General features: G+C 44.7%; 1 long non-coding RNA gene across 1 annotated transcript; it reads right to left on the reverse strand.

Annotated features, from left to right (window-relative positions):
- Nucleotides 1-8558: 8558 nt before the first annotated feature.
- Nucleotides 8559-23272, reverse strand: LOC116437382. Its single transcript, XR_004237269.1, has 4 exons — nt 23175-23272; nt 20173-20176; nt 13860-13865; nt 8559-8568 (listed from the first exon to the last, which is right to left on the reverse strand). It is a non-coding gene; the product is annotated as an uncharacterized LOC116437382 (long non-coding RNA).
- Between the last annotated feature and the right edge of the window lie 398 nt (nt 23273-23670).

Here is a 23670-nt window from a genome sequence, read left to right on the forward strand (position 1 = left end):
GGGTCAGAGCAGACCCTACTAGCTCAGCAGAAGGGGTCCAAAGAGTAGTTTTTAGAAGTTAAGATGTAACACTCTATGGTAATATAAGAACTCTTATAGGCTGTATGTAAATGCTATAGGATTTGTATCTTGTATTAGATTGGTTAGTGACAATTAGAATATTCAGTACAGAAGATGATTTATTGTATTGTAACCAGGACTTCAGCATTCCATTCCATTCCACTCCTCTCTTACTCTTCGCACACTCTTACACTCTCTCTCTCTCTCCTTACTTACTCGCTTACTCTCTTGCTCTCTTGGGCCTGCTCAGAGCTGCCAGCTGCAGCTCTAAGCAGTGCCCCTATACCCACGCCCTTTGCAATAAACCGTGTGTCCCAAGATCTGCTTATAGAGATCTCCCGACCGAGCCCACCAGAGTCCTTACAATTAACCTCACAGAAGAAAGAAATCAAGCATGCTACTGAAATCATACAGTTACTGGAAGCAGTGGTAAAACCTTCAAAAGTGGCTATAATGCATTGTAAAGGACACTCCCAGGGCAGCACCATCCCTGAACTGGGAAATGCTATGTCAGACAAAACAGCAAAGGCAGTGGCCAGTGGGGTTCAGATCCAAGCCCTAGCTCTAATCTCTTCTAGCATCCTTATGGGTGAAAAACCCCCACCATATGACACTGATGATTTAAATTAGATACAGGAAGACAAGGGACAAATGGGCACAGACAGGTGGGCTAGCATAAAGGGTCTCATAGTCATATCCAGAAAACTGTTAAAATTATTTATCCAAAGTGAACATTGCATCACATCACCTTAGATGACACTTCTTGAATGTTTAAAGAGGTATGGGACAAACTTACATCATGGTTACCCAACTTATCCTGGCTTAAACAATTGTTTGTAATAGCTATTTCTGTTATTGCATTATTACTTAGTGTTTGTATTAGTAGTTACTGTTGTATGATACTATGTACTTGGAATCGCGATGCTTATGCCCAATGACACAAGCACAAACTTAGAAATAAGATAGAGAAGGGTACTTACTTTAAAGACATGCGAGATTTGTAAAGAATTACAAATAACCAAAGAAAAGGGGGGATTGAGGAAAGGGCAGTCAATAACTAACTCATGTAAGCACAAGTTAACTATTGGGAGACAACAAATGTTAGTTCAGACAGCAGATGTTAATTACAAAACCTAAGAAGCCGAATTCACCCTAATCTTGTCAATATAGAAGGGACAAAGACCATCTCAGAGACTGCTGAATCATCCCTCAAAGGACTACGCATGCCCAGGGAGAAAGGTGAAAAGTGCACTGTGAGGAAGACTACTGGCCTTCATCAGAAAGACCCCCGAGGAAGAGGAGAGACCACCAGAACACACAGTGCATGCGTGACCCGTATGCTAATGATATTAATTTCCGAGAAATAATTTGTATAACCACGCCCGTCCCAAGGAATGTGATGAATATTCATAATTTAACCCATAATACTGTGTTGTAGGGAGCACCGGTGTGTGTGTTTGGAGGAGTGATCCCCACACACCCGGCGCGCCGAATAAAGCAAATACCCACTTCTCTGACTCTGTCTCTGAAGTGTCTCCTGGCCCGATTTCAGTGCGATTCAAAGGGAGTGGTGGAGTGGGCAGCGAGCCAACCAGACAGACCCAATCTGCATAGCACCACAAAGCCTGATGGGAGAGGCTTTTCCTTTCTCACTCTAAGTGAGGGGATGCTCTTAAACTTCGGAGTAGGCCCAACAACTCTGCTGCTTCAGAGTTCTTTGACCCCTCGGCCATCACAGTTGCTGGCTCAGCCACCTCAACAGCTTCCCTCACATGTTCTCACCTCCTCCTCTTCTCTAGCTTGAATTAAAACTGCCCCCCACTTTGTTTTGATTTTCTTCTTAAATATGTTATCACAGAGGCATTACCATCATTTTTAATTGGCTCAGCTTTGGCCAGAGGCATGTCCATCTTCAGAGTCATCAGGGATTGGCTATGCCAGACATGGTGGAAGCTTCTAGCAGCTTCTCACAGAAGCCACTTCTGTGGGCCCCCCCTCCCCCCCAAAAAACCAGGCCATGCAAAACCAACAGACCACCTCTCCGCAAATAAGTGGAAAATAACTCAGAATTTGCATTCCCTGAAATACAAACTTCAGTCTACAAAGATGATGCAATAGCTTCAAATCAGCATTGCCTTCATTGCCTTGTTTTGATTTCACTTTGTTGGGGTTTAAGATTCTTCCTTTTTTTTCTTTCTCTCATGGAATTTTGTCCCATATGTTGTTAAGATACAATAACGACCGGGTACTTAAGAGAGACAAAAGAAGTTGCCCTGGGAAGGGGGGGGGGGGGGGGGGGGGGGGGGGGGGGGCGTGTTTCTCATGGAGGGGTGGAGATACTGCAAGAATTGGGCTGGGGGAAGGGGTTGGGGGCAGCTCCTTGCTGCATCTTGCTCTCTCAGCATTCGGAGGGAAGAGAGGCGGCCGTCGCTGTGGGGAGAATTTGTCACCACTGTGGGGTTCTGTCTTCTGCTGCCTTCTACTGTGAGTGGAGCTCTGCTCATAAGAGTGGCCATTGCACTGGGACCTTATTAACACCCTATCTCACCAAACAGGGGACCCTTCACCATCTGTTCGGGTGCCTCAGGGGAAACCCCAGCTTCCCCGAGCCCCTTTCCCTTCCCAGGGAGTCTCTCTCTCTCTGCCATGTTCTGGAGTCAGGCTGCCACTGCCCAGCCCCCCACTGAATCGCGCCGAAATCGGGCCAGGAGACACTTCAGAGACAGAGAAGTGGGTATTTGCTTTATTCAGTGAGCCGGGTGTGTGGGGATCGCTCCTCCAAACACACACACTGGTGCTCCCTACAACACAGTATTATGGGTTAAATTATGAATATTCATCACATTCCTTGGGACAGGCGTGGTTATACAAATTATTTCTCGGAAGTCATTAATGTCATTAGCATACGGGCCACCCATGCGCTGTGTGTTCTGGTGGTCGTGCTGAGGAAGGCCTCTCCTCTTCCTCGGGGGTCTTTCTGATGAAGGCCAGTAGTCTTCCTCACAGTGCACTTTTCACCTTTCTCCCTGGGCATGCGTAGTCCTTTGAGGGATGATTCAGCAGTCTCTGAGATGGTCTTTGTCCCTTCTATATTGACAAGATTAGGGTGAATTCGGCTTCTTAGGTTTTGTAATTAACATCTGCTGTCTGAACTAACATTTGCTATCTCCCAATAGTTAACTGTGCTTACATGAGTTAGCTATTGACTGCCCCTTCTTCACCACTGTTTCTTCGGCACTGCTCCAGGTTTTTCGCTACACTATAGCCCCCGCACCTCCTGCCTGCGGAGACATCCCATGGTTCCAGTTACAGCTATGGAGTTTTTGATACATCTCGTCTACCACCCCGGGATTTTGCTCATTCCTGCCATTCCAGCTTGCTCCTTCCAAGAGTCTTACTGGGGCACCAGAATCGGCTGCCCCTGGGGGGTTTGCAAAGCAAGCCCCTTTCCCATCCCTTCCTGTCTCGGTCAAGCCGTCATTAACCACGTGGTCTCCAAGCTTGCGCCACAGCGCCCCCTGCAGCCGCAGGGGAATCATTGCACCTGCCCTGCCCACTGGGAGCCTGCCAGTGCCCCTGCTGGCTGTGACCATAACTACACCAAAGGGGAAAGTGCATGCAGCCGAGAAGGCTGTCACTTGGTTTTCTGGTTTTGTTTGTTGTTGCTGCCATTGTTGCTGTTTGTTTGCCTTGTTATACATACTAGTAGAGAACTGTTATTCCTTTTCCTATATCTTTGCCTGAAAGCCCCTTAATTTCAAAGTTATATTAATTCAAAGGGAGTGGGGTCATATTCTCCATTCCAAGGGAGGTTCCCATCTTCCTTGGCAGACACCTGTCTTTCAAACCAAGACACAGTTCTGCCAGAAATTCTTCATTAGACTTTGACTGATTTTTTAAACTTTTATGTGCCTTAGTTTCCACATCTGCAGAATATAAATGCTTATTTCTTTATTAACTTCTTGGAAGATGATGATGATACTTTTTATAAAGTTGCTAATTGTTATAAATTGTCTCAAAAGAAATAGGCAAAACACTCTCAAAATACAGGTAGACATTACTAAATAAAAGCACGTTTCCTGCAAATATTTTTCAAATTATGATAGCTATTATGTGTGTTTCAAATATTCTGAGACACTAAAAGCACAATGTTTTATCTTCATACATGACACATCTGCCGATGCTATAAAATGAAAATTAGTGAGGCATAATACTATACTTAGAAGAAATTGTTTCTCATCATGCTCTTAGTTGTTTACAATTTAATCACACACATACCCTTTCATTAAAAAACTCCTTGCCTAACAGTAAGGCAGACAGAGGAGGTACTGGATTATATATTTTTCTATGCGTAGCTGGCTAATAGTTGTTTTCAGTTACATTGCAAGTAAAGTCACATTTCAGTGTGCAGAGATGTCATGCTGACCACAACAACTAGAAAGCCACTTTATCTAAGCAAGAATCCTGGTCCAGGGAAAGCTGGGTGCTCAAGGGATCATGGAGCTCATTCCCTTCATACCAAGTTTATCCCATCCCTCCAGTGGTGTCTAGGTTTGAAAGACAGGTGTTTGCCAAGGAAGACAGTATAGGAGAAAGGTTCACGAAGGATGTCTGGACTTCAGGCGGCTCTCTTGAAAGCTGTTTATTGCATAGGCGAAGTTACAGCATTTCAGGGAGTGGGTATCCAGAGCCAGCCCTACAGCTGTCAGCTGCAGCTGTAGGCATACCTGAAGCTGCTTTCTGTTCAAGTTACAAAGCATTATATACTTTTCTTTGCAGAGTATCTTAATACATGACAACCAATAAGCACCATACACAATAGCTTTACATTTGCCTATAGCCTATCATAGCTACTACCATCACCATATTACAGTCATTATTATCCAATCACAAGAGTAAGTAAGTTAAAATTTAAGCTTACAGTGGAAAATTCTCAAACCTCTTTTCTTCTTCCTACACCAACATTTCTTGTTTGCCTGCCATATCTCTCTTTTTGGTAAAGATGTTTTCTATTTACTTATGCTCTTCTTGGGACTCATTTACTTGGTGAAAAACATGTCTTTGTTTGTAGTCACATACCTTTGTCCTATTAATAAAAATCTCCTTCCAACTCATCTCCAACCTTTGCCTTCTCAGTTACTCAGCGATCAGTGTTTCAGCAAAACATCTTTTATTCTATACCAAAACTTGCTTTCATTTCTATCTCATCCTCAGTTTCTACATTCAGAGATCTTTCTGCCAAGCCTACATATCTGTGAAACTTTCTTACCAAACTTTCATCCTCCTCAACAAGGCAGGAACATCCCTTGGAATGGAAAATGTGACCTCTTTCCCTCCAAATTATTATAACCTTGAAATTAAGGGGCTTTCAGGCAAAGATATGGGAAAAGGAATAACAGTTCTTTACCAGTATGTATATGGATAACAAGACAAACAACAACAATGGCAGCAACAACAAACAAAACCAGAAACCCAATAACAGCCTTCTCTTGGCTGTCAAGCACTTTCCCCTTTGATGTAGTTACGGTCACAGCCCGCAGGGGCGATATTGGCCCCCAGTGGGCAGGGCAGGTGCAATGATTCCCCTGCGGCTGCAGGGGGTACTGTGGCGCCAGCTCAGTCGCTTCTTCACGTGGGTAATGGTGGGCGCAGCTGGTGAAAGAGAGAGAAAAGGGGCTTCCTTTACAAACTCACGGCGGGCAGTCGGTCCCAGTGTCCCTCCGGATAGCAAAATGAGTTGTTGCTGGAACGGCAGGGACGAGCAGATCCCAGAGTGGCAAACAAAATGTATCAGAAACTCCGCAGCTGTAGCAGGAGCCATGGGGTGTCCCGGCCAGCAGGGAGTGCAGGGTTACAGTGTAGCAAAAAACCCGGAGCAGTGGCAGAGAAACGGCAGGGCTGGGCAGAGGCAGTCAGGCTCCCGAACGCAGGCGGGAGAGGCTCCCTTGGAGGGGGGAGGGGGCTCGGGGTCCTGGGTTTTCCTCTAAGGCACGCGAGTAGATGGTTGTTGCTGCTCACCTGGCCCCGGGACTGCCCAGGCATGTCCAGACTTGTCCCTGCCATGTGCTCTGAATCCCCTTTGTTCTGAGCGCGGGTAAAACTTGAATGTAGCACGGACTCCCCCGAAACAGAGTCCGATTGGTTGGTTACACCAGGTCCACCCCTAGCTCTCCCCTTTCCCTTCCCCCGAATAAAGTCGGCATTGCAGCGGGCTCCGCCCCATCTAGCTCCTGCCTCCCTTCTGTGAACAGTCTCTCCCGTCTCTCTCAGGACAGGAGGAATAAAGAAAACAGGAATACAGGCACAGAGTTTGGGCTATGTGAAAAACGAGGTTCACTCTCCTGTGAGAATTTAAAAGTTTAATAAAAAGACAATAAGAGACACATAAAATAAAGAATAGAGATAATGGCCGGGTGCCTTGGCACTCTGCCAAGAGCACACCTGATGCCTGGGGATAGTCCTTTTTTTATACCATTTCTACTGTCTGTTCTTCATGCATATTCAAACTTTTCCAGGAGCTGTTCTGCATGGCCACTCCTTGGTTCCGCCTTTTTAGAGCATGCATATTCTTCTGCCTTGCGGTTTTATTTCTTTTGACCCTTGAGCCTGGGCTTGCTAGGTGAGAGTTGATAGTTGAGTGGGCCTCTTAGTTCCCCAGACAGTCAGGGTTGATAGCAGCTTTGGGCGTCTTTGCCCCCCGGGCAGAGTGGTGATTAGCCGCTTTGGGCCCCTTTGTTCTCCTGGCAGTGTTGATTAGTCGCTCTTGGGCCTCATCCTCTGTTTGCTTGGAAGTTATCTTACTCGCTCACACTTGCTAAATTCTTGCTAAAAAGAAAGAAAACGCAGCAAAAGCATTTCTAACATTATATAATATTCACCTTAACACTTGCGAGAAGCCAATATTACGATATGAGTTTATAACAATCCCCCCTTTTTCTATTTTATAAATCATTTGGCTTGAGCAATAATTCTTTTCTTCTTGGCTTCAAATGTCCGTTCGTTCTTTTCACAGATTAATTTGGCTTCTTCAAGAGGGTCTTTTATATCATTTAGGTTTTTTAATACCATAATTTTTTGTGCCGTTCCAGACATAGCCAACTTTGGGTCCGTAGGCATTGCCACAACTTGCATGCCTTGAACTACGCTGGTGATTAGACGAATAAAACAGGGGATCAAGCAAGGGAGAAATATTAGAGCAGCTGAGGCACATAAGAAGAAGAAACCTAGCTTCTTCCACCATTCTTTCCCCAATATGCCATCCCACCAGTTAGCAGTCATCATTGATTCCCATTTTTGGACCGGTACATGGGCTATTTTTCTGATATTGTTGGCGATATCTAGAACAGCATCCCCATTGTCATCGATGTTTAAACAACAACCCAATGTATTAAACTTCCCGCACACACCCCCTTCTTCAGCCAATAAATAGTCTAAAGCCAGCCTATTTTGATATATTGCAGCTCTGGTTTGGCGTTGCTGGCTGACTATTAATTTCATAGCCCCGGCTGTTTCATTGGTTATGATTTCTACAAGAGCTTGGAGTCTGATGATACGATTCAGCATGTAAATTGGGGTTCGATATCCCCAACTTCCATCTTGTGCCCAGGTAGCTGGCCCATATGTTTCTAATATTCGTTCAGGGGGCCATTCCTCATCTTTCCATTTTTGAAATCCTCCAATCAAATCTCTTTTATTTCTTTTGAAGTCCTCATAGACGGGTATTCCTAATTGATCTCTCTCTGGTTCTGGTAAAAGGAAAAAGCCTGGTTGAATGATTCCTAGTGTACAACTCCCTTTCCAATGTGAAGGGAGGCTCGGGTATGCCCTTTTCCCACATATACAAAATAAGCCATCTGGGGCTTTTCAATAATCGTCTTCCTGTTGATTTATATTTTCCTAAAATTTGGATATTTCTGGGATTGCAAAATAAGGATTTTTCCTTGTGTCATTACATTGAAAGAGTCCGATTTCACTATCATGTACACCATCCTTTCCTTTTTTCTGAGTCTAATACCAAGTTGGTTTTTCTGGGACCCACCACGTTGAAGTTTTATTACTTACTTTATACCTTTTACAGGGAGTATTTCCTACTTCATTAAGAAAATTTTTCCCAGTTCGCCAGAGGCATTCTTCCCCTATCACTGTTGAACTTAAAACCCATTCTTCAGGTCGGTTCCCCCCTCTTATATTTTTCCGGTTCTATTTAAGGAGTTCTACCGGGCCTATGCTGCTACCCTTCCATGGCCATTCTTCTGTCATTAAAGCTCCTTGTTGGGGTTTTAGGAGCTCTCCTGGTTTTTTGGTTTTTTTCCTGTTAAAGGAATTTTCCCCCATACATGTTTCTAGGGGAACAAATAGCTGGATGCTTACACAAAAGAGCTGGCTGCTCTTTTTGTTTCACCTGGGTGTGTGGGCAGTCGGTCTCGGCGTTCGGACAGAGAGGGAAGCTGCTTTCTTCGGCCGCTTTTCCTTTTGCTGGAGAAGCCCCGGGATCCCAAGCCCGCCTTCCTGGCCCTGCTGGGAGCCGGGCTGTGGCTGCCCTGCCCTGCCGCTGTTTCGAGCCTTCGCTACGTTGTAGCCGTGCTCACCCTGCCTGCCCAGACCTCTGGGGGGTTCCCCGTTTGGATACATCGCGTCTGCCACTCGGGATTTGTGCTCGTCCCTACCATTCCAGCCTGCTGTTCCTGAGGGTCTGGCCAGACACTGGGATCGGCTGCCCAGGGGGTTTGTGAAGTTTCCTTGTCTCATCCCTTCCCGGGACCCCAGGCCACCGGTGCCGTGTGCTCCCCGAGCTCGGTCCGGAGCGCCCCCTGCAGCCATGGGGGAACCATCGCACCTGCCCTGCTCACCGGGAGCCGCCAGCGCCCCTGCCGGCTGCGAGCGGAACTGCACCCGAGGGGAAAGGGCCTGACAGCTGAGAAGGCTGGCACTGGGTTTGTGATTGTTTGCTGTTACTGTCATAGTTATTGTTGTTTGTTTGACTGGTTATATATATAATAGTAAAGAACTGTTATTCCTATTTCCCACATCTTTGCCTAAAAGCCCCTTGATTTCAAAATTATAATAACTTGGAGGGAAAGGGGGTTGCATCTGCCATTCCAAGGGAGGCTTCTTCCTTCCTTAGCAGACACCTGTCTTTCAAACCTAGACACTCCTCCACAGACCCAACAGTTGGTTATGTTAAGTTCCTTACCCATCCTCTCCCCAGTTCCACAAAGAGGTTCTTTCCCAACCTTGGGGTTTTTTCCTCTTTTAACTGTTGTTTAAGCTTTGCATACAGGTCCTGACGTGAGGTGAGTATAGGGCGAGGTTGCTGTGCTGGCTTTGTATTTTTACTTACCACTTGTTCTTTTACCAAATCTTGGACTGTTCCCTGGTGGCAGCTGTGAAGCAAATCCATTTTTCTCCTTTTGGACAATTGCTTCTCAATCTGTTTCCACTTGTTCCTAAATTTTCTGTGATCCAATATTTTTCCCCTTTATGCATGCAAATACCTAATTTGGATGAGTCATAACAGTGACTGTTGATATGGGTATGAGTAATAAGAAAGAAGCCCCGGTGTCTTTCCATGTAAAGCTTTCGATAGCATTTGTAACATGGTCTTGCCGGTGTCCCGAAAGGGACCAGGATAAGTGACAAAAGAAGGAATAACAGAGGTCCGGCATGGCTTATACTCCCACCTCCCTTGCCTATGGGGTTGCAACTCATAGCAGGTGTATTGGATCTTTTTGGTGGCGAGTACAGTGGCCGACCCAGTCTTGCCCTGTATTTCCTTGTCACATCCCTTTTTATAGTTTCCAAGCAAATCTCTTCTGGCACCTTTTAACTGTAGTATCCCATTGTACCTCAGGTATTTCCCATTCAACAGACACTAGTAATTCCCATCTGCAGAGCAATGTTATTATTTCTGTTGCTTGTAATTCTGCCTGGATAGACGATCGATTTTGTGCTTGACACTCCTTACAACTAGGGCGTCAATGGTGTGAACTACAATGCTGTTGCTGCCTGTTCTGAGCTTCCCCTCCCCCTCCCAAAGACGCTTCTGCCATGTGCTCTGAGCTCCTTTGTTCCAAGCGCGGGCAAAACCAAATGTAACTCAAACTCTTTAGCAGTGTCTGATTGGCCGGTCACCCCGGGTCCACCCCCAGTCCTCCCCTTTCCCCTTCTCTGAATAAAAGAGACGATCGAGGGAGGTCCCGCCCTCTCTTGGCTCTGCTACCTTCCTGTGAACATCTCTTGTTGTCTGTTTCTTTTGAAAGCTTCTAACTGCGGGAAATTGAGCCAGCAGAGAGTTATATTTCTCCCTCTTTGCTTCTGCTGATGGTATTTGCTTTGCAGCTGATACAGGTACCGATTTTAGAGCTACTAAAGTGCTAGATTGCCCGTGCTACCTCTCTAGGCTGCTCGAGGCTTTCTAAGGCATTAAACCACTAGCCTAACCGGTAAAAAGCTGAAAGATACCTTCCACATTTGGCGCACAATGTGCTATCTCTGAACCCCAGTTCTGAGAGACTTTTAGAGTGTCCCAGCAGCTGCGTGTCTGCTGGAATTAGCTCTGCACCTCCTGCTGTGCCAGCTCTGTGTACCGAGCTGTTCTTTTTGTGTAACAGTGCACCCAGAGCCTCAGCCTGTACCCTCCCCCACACCACGTGGCAAGGGAACGGCTGGTAAGCAGAAGACCCTTCTCGCATGTTTTTTTTCTCCAGACCTGCTTTCGTGTGGTAAATCCAGAATTCTGGTGAGTATTTCCCTGCTGGTTTAGGGGCTCCTGTCTTAAGCTGGTGCCAGTGCAATCTTTCTCTTTTTTTGCGCCCCCCCCCCCCCCCCCCCGTCCTTTTTGCGATTAGGGGTTGAGGTTTGTGGTGTTGCTTTCATAGTGGGATCTGATGTTTCTGCACACCATAGAGAAATATACTACCAAGTTCAAAGCTACCTTTCTTGTACTGGGCATAAATACCCTAAAAATCTAGTTCAATCTTTTGTACAATGGCTTTTTCAGTACTTTCCTGATCTGACCTCCGAGGACATAAGATCTCCTGAATTTTGGAATAAGGCGGGGAGAAAACTCTCCTCTCTTAGGTGTACAGGAGACAGTTTCAAAATTCTTTCCTCTCCTAAGTTACACTTTGCCAGAGAAAAAAGCAGTACATGAAAAGCCTCTGCAAAAGCCCCCTGTTAATTCCCTTATACCCTCTTCCAACCCCTGTGTCCCGGACCCGTCTTCCCCTACGCTGGAAAACACAGCTAGAGAAGACTGCTTTTTAGCACAGGAGAGCTATTGTCCTCCTGGCTCACCCGTGTTTCCTCAGCACCCTGCCTTGGACGGGAATCCCGGAGCCCATCCCAGGACCTTTCCAACCCCTCTTCTCCACTCCCTTTTCCCCAATTTCTAGCCCTCATGTTTCAAGCACGCGTAAAACCCCTTCTCCCCTGATCTCTTTGTTCCCAGGGACAGCCATTGCCAGGTGCACGCAGCCCAGGAAAACCCCCTCCCCGCAACCCCTTTTCTCTGAGTTTGTTTGTCTCCAGTAATGGCGGACGCAATGTTCCTTCCTCTCCAAACTACACCTCCCACAATCCCTTTCTCCCCCACCCCACAAATCCTTTCTTGTCCCCATCCCCTCCCACTCCTGTGTTACAACCTGACCCCGCCCCCAACCCCGCCCCCAACCCCTCCCCTCCTCCAGCCGTGTCCCCGCCTCCACTCCCCACCCCTGCTTCCCATTGTCCTGCCCCAATTTCCCACAATCCTGTGACTACCTCTCTAAATCCGGGAACCCAGGGCTACCAGGAAGTAACCCCTGCTGCTACTACTACACTCTCTCGTATTAGCAATGGAGCTAACCCTGACTGGAAACCCTTTCCTTATGCTAATATTAAGGATTTGTGCAAGGCAATTAAGGAGTTTGGAATGCAGAGTAATAATTTTAAGAGCCTTTTAAGTGCTACTTTTGCAACTCACTTACTTGTACCTCATGATTTAATTACATTGATGCAAAGTCTTCTCACACCTGGTGATTTTATGATGTGGAAAAAGCAATGGAAAATAATTTTATCTGATTTATTGAAAATTTTGTGGCAAACTCCAGATAATTACCTGGACTTTGAGAATAATTATAACACATTAGACCTTTTATCTGGTGACAATAATATGGCAAATCCCCAAAAACAAGCAATGCTTATCCCTCATCCAGTTCTTACTGAAATCACACGTGCTGCTGAAAAGGCCTTAACATTACTACCATCTCAAACTCCTACCTCTCATTATACCACCATCAAGCAATTGCCAAATGAAAATATTATTCACTTTTATAACTGTTTGTGCGAAGCTGTCTTTTCCCAGGTCCCTAATCCTGACCTCCAACAAGCACTCCTACTCGAACTTCTCCAAGTTAATACAAATGATGCTTGCAAACAAGTCATCCTCACTCTCCCTTTGCATCCTCCCCCGACTGTTGAATCCATCCTCGAAGTCTGTACAAAGTAGGTGCAGCTGAACACAGCTGTTCCCTTTTTGAAAAAAGTGGGAGTGGTTGGGGAAGTTGTGGAGAATGCTACGGGTACAGGGGAAACTCAATCGCGAGGTAACTTTATATGCTATCGTTGTCAGAAAAAGGGACATGTAGCTTGCAACTGCAGAACGATTATAACTGCTGATAAAAACTCTCCAAAGTCTGTTTCCCTAGGTAAACAACAGGGCAACTAGCGACCCAACCCGTCCTAACAGCTCTGCGTTCAGACATAAATAGGGCTGCAGACAAACCAACTTGGACTTCCGGACTCAGGTTTAAGGTAACCTGTGATAAAGCACACCATTTCAACAACAACAAACACACTGTGATACCCATCTCATTCCAGACTGTGGACCACATGCCAGACTTTACATACCTTTTTGTTATTGGGGACACTCGGGAAACACCTGCTGGGATAGAGGTTACACCTACACATGAAAGTGGATCAGAACGAGTGTTCTAACCTAATTGTACAATGTATATATCCACCGTACTTTATGCCAAAGGGTCAAGTCATTGCACAGGCCATTCCACTGCCCAAATACCTGCCCACAGATGTTCAGATCCCAGCCATCTGTTGGACTCAGGTTTTGGGAAACGATAAACCTCTAATAGAATGTAAGCTCTGTCACAGATCACATAAAATCAGTATAATGGGAATGATAGACACAGGTGCTGATGTGTCTGTCATTCCATTTAATAAGTGGCCTGCGCAATGGGAATTGCAGTCTCAGGGCATCATACAAGGGATTGGAGGTACCCAAATTGCGAAGCAATCCAAATACACCATTAAAATTGAAGGTCCTGAAGGACAAATAGAGACACTTCGTCCATATGTCCTAGACACCAAATTCACCCTGTGGGGAAGGGATGCCATGTCCCAGTGGGGAACAAAAATTGATATCACACCTAGACATCAAAATTTAACCTTGCAGGCCACTGAAGCAGAGTGCCATCCACAGAAATTAACTTGGAAAACAGATGAATCAGTGTGGGTTAACCAGTGGTCGCTAAAAGAAGAAAACTTAGAGGCACTCAAAACATTAGTAGCTGAACAATTGGCTAAAAGAAATATAGTTCCAACTAACAGCCCATGGAACACACCCATTTTTGTAATACAAAAACCAGGAAAGAACAAATATAGGCTACTCCAAGATCTTAGAGAAATTAATAAGGTTATTGAAGACATGGGACCCCTTCAACCAGGTATGCCATCACCTTCAATGCTCCCACAACATTGGCATTTAGCTGTTCTTGACATTAAAGATTGCTTCTTTCATATTCCACTCCACCCTGCAGATGCCCCTCGATTTGCATTTTCTGTGCCCTCTCTTAATCGTGAAACTCCCATGGAATGTTACCATTGGCTTGTGCTTCCCCAAGGTATGAAAAATTCCCCAACTCTCTGCCAAGAGTATATTGCCAAAATTCTATCTCCTATCCGTGCCAAAGCAGAGAAAGCCATCATCCTACATTACATGGATGATGTGCTGGTGTGTGCTCCCAATAATCAATATCTCAAGCAGACACTTAACATGGTGATTGAGGCCCTAATGGCCAAGGGCTTTGAATTACAACCTGAAAAAATGCAGAGAACAAGCCCTTGGAAATACCTCGGACTCAAAATCACAGAAACCTCTATCATCCCAACACCCGTCACCATTAATAATAACCCAAAAACATTAGAGGAAGTACAACAGATCTGTGGGACACTGACCTATCTAAGGTCCTTTTTAGGACTCACCACAGAGGATGTAGCTCCTCTTGCAAACCTGTTAAAAGGGGAAGGAGGTCCAGCATCCCCTAGATCCCTGACAGAAGAGGCAAGGCAGTCTCGCAAAAAGATACAAGAGCTCATTTCCACCAGACAAGCACACAGGTATCAGCCCTCCCTACCCTTTAAGCTTGTCATTCTAGGGGAGGTACCACGCTTTCACGGCCTCATATTTCAGGGGGACAAAGAGCAGAAGGACCCCCTCATCATAACTGAATGTGTATTCCTTGCACTCCAACCTCCCAAAACCATCACACAGCCACAAGAACTGATGGCAAAAATTATCATGAAGGGTAGAGCAAGGCTCCGCACCCTGGCAGGATGTGACTTTGCATGCATCTACTTACCTGTAACAACTGACACATTAGATCACCTACTTCAAAATAATATAAATTTACAATTTGCATTAGATAGTTACTCAGGCCAATTCTCCAATCATTACCCAAAACATGACATGTTTAATCTGGCATTCTCTTTCATCCCTCGAGAGATTCAATGTAGAAAACCCCTCGATGCGATTACCGTTTTTACCGATTCTTCAGGAAAAAGTAAAAAGTCCGTGGTCACATGGAAAAACCCAAAGACACAAAAGTGGGAATCTGACATCAAGGTAATCCAAGGATCACCACAAGTAGCTGAACTAGCAGCTGTCGTTAGAGCATTTGAGAGGTTCAAAGAACCCTTTAATTTGGTCACAGACTCAGTATATGTAGCTGGAGTAACTGTTAGAGCTGAGCATGCTCTCCTAAAAGAAATCTCAAACAAGAAAATTTATGATTTGCTCTCAAAGCTAATTTATCTGGTTTCCCACAGAGAGCATCCCTATTTTGTCATGCATGTGAGATCACATACAAACATGCCAGGATTTATTGCAGAGGGTAATCGTAGAGCTGATGCTCTGGCTATGCCAGCAGACATAGTTCTATCAGATGACTTGCCAAAGCTCCCCCAAGTTTTTGAACAAGCAAAATTGAGCCATGCCATGTACCATCAAAATATTCCTGCTCTTATCTGCATGTTCCATCTGTCACACACATAGGCAAAAGCAATAGTGGCAACATGTCCCAACTGCCAGAAGCTTCAGCTTCCATCACTGGGCATGGGGGTCAATCCCAGAGGCATTAATAGCGGTGAAGTGTGGCAGATGGACGTCACACATTTCCCTGAATTTGGGAGATTAAAATACGTTCATGTTTCTATTGATACCTTCTCTGGTGCTATGCATGCCTCTGCACATGCAGGTGAAAAAGCTAAGGACGTTGAAAAACATCTTGTCCAAGCTTTTGCTGTGCTCGGTATACCTGAGGAGATAAAAACTGATAATGGACCTGCCTACACCTCTCAGGAGTTTAAAAACTTTCATCAGCAGTGGAGATTTTGACATGTTACAGGTATTCCTCACTCCCCAACTGGACAAGGCATTGTTGAACGTGCCCATCAAACCCTCAAGCAAATGCTGCTACAACAGTCAGGGACCACCAAACTCAACTCACCTGTCCTCAGACTCAGCAAAGCACTGTTTACGGTAAACTTCCTGAACAGCACCTTTGAGGATCCAAACCCTCCCATCTATCGTCATTTCCAGAACACCAGGAGACAGAAACTGAAGGAGAATCCAGAAGTCCTGATCCAGGTCCCAGAGACTCAAAAAATCCAAGGACCATACAAACTTGTAACTTGGGGACGTGGGTATGCCAGTGTATCTACCCCTCAAGGACTGAGATGGATCCCAGGGAAATGGGTAAAACCTTATGTCACTTCCTCAAAAGTTAAGGAGGTTAAAACTGCCTCCTGGAGGAGACGCCGTAAAAAGGATGAGGACTTTTGCACCCTCATGTAAACCCCCTACTGCAGATTTTGATGTTAATCCCTTCAGTTAAGTTGCACTGTTTTGCACTCACGTTTTGCACTGTATTTTGTAAATCTTCTTCCTGATACTCCATACCATAGATGTCCTGACTAAACCCCTGAGTTTTGACTGGGGAACTAGTTTAAAGGCATCTGAGGTACTATCGAGTTGTTTGGACGATAGATTCCAATTATATTTTGCACTGTTGTTTTGTTACTGTTCTATGCACTTTTAAGTTACTAAGAGTTACAACCCAGCTTTAAAGAAAAAAAAATAGGGAATTGTTGCTGCCTGTTCTGAGCTTCCCCTCCCCCTCCCAAAGACACATGCTTCTGCCATGTGCTCTGAGCTCCTTTGTTCTAAGCGCGGCCAAAATCAAATGTAACTCAAACTCTTTAGCAGTGTCTGATTGGCCGGTCACCCCGGGTCCACCCCCAGTCCTCCCCTTTCCCCTTCTCTGAATAAAAGAGACGATCGAGGGAGGTCCCGCCCTCTCTTGGCTCTGCTACCTTCCTGTGAACATCTCTTGTTGTCTATTTCTTTTGAAAGCTTCTAACTGCGGGAAATTGAGCCAGCAGAGAGTTATATTTCTCCCTCTTTGCTTCTGCTGATGGTATTTGCTTTGCAGCTGATACAGGTACCGATTTTAGAGCTACTAAAGTGCTAGATTGCCTGTGCTACCTCTCTAGGCTGCTCGAGGCTTTCTAAGGCATTAAACCACTAGCCTAGCCGGCAAAAAGCTGAAAGATACCTTCCACACAATGCCAATTTTCCCACAGATTAAACAATTATATTTGACCCAGCTGGCATGCCCCATATTAGGATGATTCAAACAGGGTATATGGTATGGCACTGATGGAAGTTGTGATTCTCCCCCTTCTTAATACAAGTCACAGGCTAGAATCAGAACATGAGAATCCCCTGTTTGATACAGTCCCAACTCTCCCGTTTGAAGTGGGAGTATTCCTCCCCAAGATGTCTCAGAATTTGTCCAGGGGGCACTTGAAACCACTGATATAAATTTGGCTTTACTTCCCAGTTAGGCGTGATTCTTTGCACATCCCTTGGATCATTCAGATTGTCCCAGTTCATTACCACCTGGTCTCCGTTTAAGAGTCAATTTGGTATCACCTGGTTTGGATATTGAAGTCCACTCTTCAGGTTCTTTTACAGGTCCTTTGATTCTGTTGGCATGGATCCACCCTCGTTCCCTGGTCTGGATTGGGGCCTCGGTTGTCAGCAGTACCTGAAAAGGACCCTCCCATTGTGGAGTCAAAGATTGTTCTTTCCATGTTTTTATTAGTACCCATTCCCCTGGATGGATATTATGAATTTTGAACTCCAAAGTTGTGGTTTGAGGGATCATTCCTTTCAGCCGCAAATTTTCAAGTGTTCTGGCAATTGTGGTGATATATTTTCTGACACTTATTTCCCCTACTTCATAAGTGGCTGTTTCATGTTGAGTGGTAAGGAAGGGTAATCCGAACATCATCTCATAAGGAGATACTCCCAGGTCTGACCTGGGCTGTGTTCGGACTCTTAACAGAGCCAAAGGTAAGCACTTCACCCACGACATTTGAATTTCAATCATTAATTTTGTTAAACTTCTTTTTAAAGTCTGGCTCATTCTTTCTACTTGGCCTGAACTTTGTGGGTGCCAGGGGGTATGTAATTCCCATTTTATTCCCAAGGCTTGAGTTATTTGTTGTAAGACTTTGGATGAAAAATGTGTTCCTCTATCTGAGTCTATTTTATTAACCATTCCATACCTGGGAATAATTTGTTCCAGAAGGGTTTTGCATACTATATTAGCTGTAGCTCTAGTGGCAGGAACTGCTTCCACCCAATGAGTTAAATGGTCCACTATTACCAATAGGAACTTCCATCTCTGTACTTGGGGAAGTTCAGTAAAATCTACTTGGATACTTTGGAATGGTCGCAGAGCTAACTCATGGCCTCCTAATGTTGTTTTTCTCATTATATTCCTATTCACTTTTTGGCAAGTTATACAGTTCCCAGTTATTTGTTTTGCTACCCCAAAGATTCCAATACACACACAATTTCTCAGAAAATGATCACACAAAGCTTGAGTACCCCAATGAGTTTTTTGATGCATATCTTCTAATATTCTCTTAGTGAGTGGCTTATTAAGTAACTGTCTCCCATCAGGGAGTTTCCATTTTCCAGATTGATCTTGTTCTCCCCCTATCTTAAATAATTCTTTCTCTTCTTCTTTACTAAATTTGGGGATTTCTAATTCTCCCCTTTCTGGGGTCAGGATTAACATAATTCATTTAGTCCCATTTTCTGCTGCATCTTTGGCTTCTTGATCTGCCAGATTATTCCCTCTTATTTCTGGGCTCATCCCCTTTAGGTGTCCTTTGATATGCACTACGGCTATTTCTTCAGGCAGTTTTAATGCCTCCAAAACTTCTGAAATCAGGCCTTCATGTACCAGTTCCTTCCCCTTTGAATTTAGTAAACCTCTTTCCTCCCAGATCTTTCCAAAGGTATGTATTACCCCAAAGGCATACTTTGAATCAGTATAGATGGTCCCCTTTTTGTGTGCTAAATGCTCCAGTGCTCTCTTTAGAGCGTATAATTCACAAGATTGCGCCGACCAATTTGAAGGTAGTTTTCCTTTTTCGATGGTCTGCATATTTATCCCATCGACTAAGGCATATCCTGACATTCTTTTTCCTTGCAAGCATCTGGATGAACCATCCACATATATTCTTTCCCCTTCTAAGAGGGCTTGTTCTTCTAGATCTTCTCGAACTTTTGTTTGGTATTGAATAATTTCCAAGCAATCATGTGCCAGGTCATCTTTTGGTTCCCCATACAGGAATTGGGCCGGATTGAGGCTTTTGCTTGTTTCTATAGTTAAATCATTATTGTCAATCAGAATTGCTTCATATTTTAATATCCTGGAGTCTGTTAACCATTTTTCAGCTTTTTGATTTAGCACATTTCGGACCGCATGGGGTGTGTATACAATCAGTTTACTTCCAAAGGTGAGCTTACAGCTCTCCTCCACCAAAATAGCAGTAGCTGCTATGGCTTGAATGCATACTGGCCAGCCACGGCTTACTGGGTCCAATAGTTTAGATAAATAAGCTATTGGTCTTCTCACCCCTCCCCATTCCTGGACTAAAACACCATGAGCTACTCCATTCTCTGCATTCACATATAAATAAAAGGGCTTTTCTAGTGAAGGTAATCTCAGGGCTGGTACCGAGGCCAGTTTCAACTTCAGTTTTTCTAATTTGTCATCATCATTTTTGGTCCATTGTATATTGTCCCCCCCGTTAATTTTTCATATAAAAACTTTACTGCTTGTGTATATCCTTCAATCCATAGTCTGCAATATCCCAATAGCCCTAGCAGCCTCCTGACCTCTTTCTTTGAAGAGGGAGGAGGGAGGGATAAAATCCCTGCAATTCTGTCAGGATTTAGTTTTCGGCTACCTTTGCTTATCAGGTGGCCGAGATATTTTACTTCTGATTCTACAAACTGTAATTTCCGTTTTGATGCTCTTAGTCCCTTTTCCCCAAGAAAATTCAGAAGTTTCATAGTGGCTTCTCTAACTTCAATTTCAACTTCTCCCGATATTAGAAGATCATCCACATATTGGATAATTTGTATTCCTGGGGGAGTGGGGAAAGTTTGTAGTATTTCTCCCAAGGCTTGCCCAAATAAATTTGGGGCCTCACAATACCCCTGTGGCAGTTTAGTCTACCTCAATTGGTTCTTTTTCCCTGTGTTTGGATCTTCCCATTCAAAGGCAAAAATATTTCGGCTTTCCTCTGCCAGTGGGCAAGCTCAAAAGGCATCTTTAAGATCCACCACACTAAACCACTGATGTTGAGGTGGAATTTTGCTTGAAAGAGTGTAAGGATTAGGAACCATAGGGTAGCAGGCCCGTGTTCTTTTGTTTACTTCTCTTAAATCTTGCACTAATCTATAATTTCCATCACATTTCTTTCTGGGAGAATAGGGGTGTTATGAGGGGATTTACAAGGTTCCAGTGTCCCATCCTTTATCAATTCTTCTGTTACTGGTTTTAAGCCTTTTCTCCCTTCTAAAGATATGGGGTACTGACGTACACGAATGGGACATTCCTCTCTTTCAATTGTGACCCTTATGGGGTCAATATCTAGTCCACCTCTATTCCCTTCCCCAGCCCAAATCTCTCTGTTAATCTTTTCCTCATCTTCTTGGCTAAGTTTTAACACTTTGGCTGTCATTTTCCCTTCCTCTGGTACGACTCCAATCCCCAGCTGGATCTGTAAATCCCTTCCCAATAAATTGCTGCCAGCCCCAGGAACTAATAAAACATCCCCTATCCCTATTTTTGTTTCCCCTTCAATGACCACATCTTTAATGACAGGGACCTTAAATCCTTCCCCCTTTGCTCCTGTTACTTTCATCATATCATTACTTACATCACACCCTTTTGGAATATTCGTCACACAAGTCCTTTCTGCATCAGTGTTAACTATAAATTCTAATATCTCCTCTTGGGGGCCTACTTTTAAAGTTATCAAAGGCTCCAGATGGTATTTATCCCCCAAAAAATAGAGCCCATGACTTCCCTATTTTTCTTCTGTGTGTGTCTCTTGAAATATTTTCAGATCCCTCCGGACATATATATCTTTTGAGCTTCCCTTACTAGGTCTTGTAATGGTTTCTTATACCAGTCTTCTATTTTTTCCAATTTTTCCTAATATCTGGCCAGGCATGTGTGACAAAGTTAACTCTTAGCAGGGCTTGCCCTGCTAGGGACTCCAGGTCTATCCCAGAGTATTTTTTCGTTGTCTTTCAGAGCCTCTCCAGCCACTCAGTCGGGGTTTCCTCCTTTCCTTGATGCCCCTCAAAGGCTTTTCTGACATTTTGTCCTCGGGGTGCCCCCTCTTTTATTCTCTTGATTATCAAATTACAATAATCATTCATATGTCCCCTCCCAGCTTCATCATTTTGGTTCCAGTTAGGAGGTGTAATGGGCATTTTCTGGTCCCCTGATGGGCCCTGTTGGTTTTCCCTTTCCCAAATTTTTATTCCAGCAATTCTAATCATCTCTCTTTCCTCTTGGGAGAATATTATTTTCATTATTGATTGCATTTCTTCCCAAGTGAAAATGTTGGGACCTAGGAACTGGTCCAACTGTTCAGCTGTACCTATGGGGTCTTCTAATAATCCTTTAATTTCCTTTTTGAAATTCCTAACCTCTGTAGAGGTTAGAGGGGCATTCACAAAACCAGTTCCACCTCCTCCCATAGGCACTTCTCTTAATAGTAACAAATGAATTTCTCGGATTCCCTCTGTTTGTTTAGCAATGGAGGAATTGTTGGGCTGCCTTTGAGCCTTAATGGCACCTCTTGTATTCTGGTATGGTGCTCCTTCGTTAAGAAGAGGGTTTATTTGGGAAGAAGGCACTGAACTCCCCTGGGGAGGAGAGGCAGATTCAGAGTCTGGCGCTGAAGCCAAGTATTCCGAAGCGCAAGGGTTGGAGGCGGGGTCTGGCACTGAAGCCAGGTTTCTCAAGGCAGGAGGAGTGAGGGCTGAAGTCGGGACGTCTGATGTTTCCCTTGATTCATTTGCGGGTGCGGGAATCCCCGAGATATATTGGAAGGGTGGGATTCCCGGCATGGGCGGGGGCAGGGCCCCCTCCCAGCTCCATTGGGGTGGGACGGCTGTCGGGGTAAAGGCACCCGCTGCGGGCAAAGGGATGGCTGGCAGAGGAAACCCCGGAGCCGGGGAGAGGGCCGCCCTCGGCACCAGTGGCGGTGGCAATACCTCTAAGGGGTCCCACCCTTTTTTCCCTTCTGTTTGCTTCTCCTCTGGGGTTTCTGATATTTTAAAGACTTTAGTTCCCAGAGGTTCTCTAACTCCTGTCCAGCAAGAAGCATATTCTCCCTCCTCAGAGTTAGATGGCTCTTTTGAATTCACAAATACATTTAAAGCCTGACAAATCCATGCCTCGTCAGACCCACATTTTGGCCAGTAAACATCATCAGGTCTGATTTCCTTTTTTACCCACTCTTTCATGCAGAATTGAATCATTTGTACTTTATCTTTTCCTCTTGTAGAAAGATCAGTTTCCCAGTTTGCTAGTTTGAGTCCCAGGGGACTGTCTTGGGGTATATCCTCTGGTACCCTTTTATCCTTTGAACTTAATTTACTAAATTTTTGTCCCATTTTTCCAAGAGTTCTCTATTCCAACTTACTCGTCTAAAATATCAATTTACCCCCCCTTTAAAATACCAACTCACTCCTTTAAAACACCAACTTTACTGCTGTAAAATACTACCCACCCTTACAGCACAAAAAATGATTTATTATAGCCCACCTCCCCCCCCAGAAAAACCAAAGTTACTTCTAATTACACAGTATTTCATTCACACATTCACTCTTATTATTTTATTTTTGTTCACTCACTCATTCTTACTCACAGCAGAATAATAAGGTACCTTTTTCAAGTCACTTGTTAGTATCCACCCATGGGTATTATATAATCCTTAGGATTCTGGGTGTTCTTGGATTTCCCTCAACCCAGCATTGCTAGCATCCAACCCCAAATTCTCTTGGGGTACCATTAGACCCTGGGTGCTCTTGGAGTTTTCCACAACCAAGCATATGGGGCGGGTGGCCCCCACTTTGTAACCCCTTCCCTGGGAGATTCTTTCATTCTTTTTATCTCTCGCTTCATCTCATCACTGGCCGTTGTTCTCGCGAACAAAGATGGAACCGCAGCTCTCAGAGATTACCGCACTCGCTTCGCAGATCTGGGGGTAACCAGTCCACGTCTCATTCACACCCACTCATCTCCCGTAACCACCCCTTTTTCTTTGGACAATGCTTACCAATCCTGTTTCTTTTCCAGTGTCTGTGGGGTTTTTATTGAGAGTGCTCTCCTTCCTTTGCTTTATTTTTGTGTCTTTCTTGTCCTCCGGGTGTCGCTCTGCTACCACTGATCCACTGTCGCGGGTTGGGTTTGTTCCCGGGCGGAAACACCAATTTAGTGTAGTGGTTTGGTCCAAAATACTCATTACTGTTTATCTTCTGTGAGATAAGAATTAGGAGAAATGCAAAGCAGGCACCAAACTTGAAAGAATATGAAGAAGTTTATTAACAGACCTAAAAGAAGGGAATAAAAAAATTTATACCACCTTCAGAACTCTCCTCCTCCCCCCACCTTCCTCCCTTCTCCCACTGACAATGTGAAAAGACAACCCTTCAGATGTTCAGTCTGTTTACCACTTCCATAATAACCTTGTTTAGTCCATTTAGAAAGAGAAGTCTCTTCTTGCTCATGCTATGAAAACAGTATCACAACGAGACAGCCACCCACTTCCAAATATTGTTCAGTCCATTTAGGAAGAGGAGTCTCTCTGCCTGCGTGTGAGTCCCTTCCCCCGACTTGCAGCTTGTTCAAGGTCACACACAGATAGCAATTGGTTTTCCCACGTTCGAGG

The sequence above is a fragment of the Corvus moneduloides genome, chromosome W, assembly GCF_009650955.1.
Source record: "Corvus moneduloides isolate bCorMon1 chromosome W, bCorMon1.pri, whole genome shotgun sequence".
Classification (NCBI taxonomy): domain Eukaryota; kingdom Metazoa; phylum Chordata; class Aves; order Passeriformes; family Corvidae; genus Corvus; species Corvus moneduloides.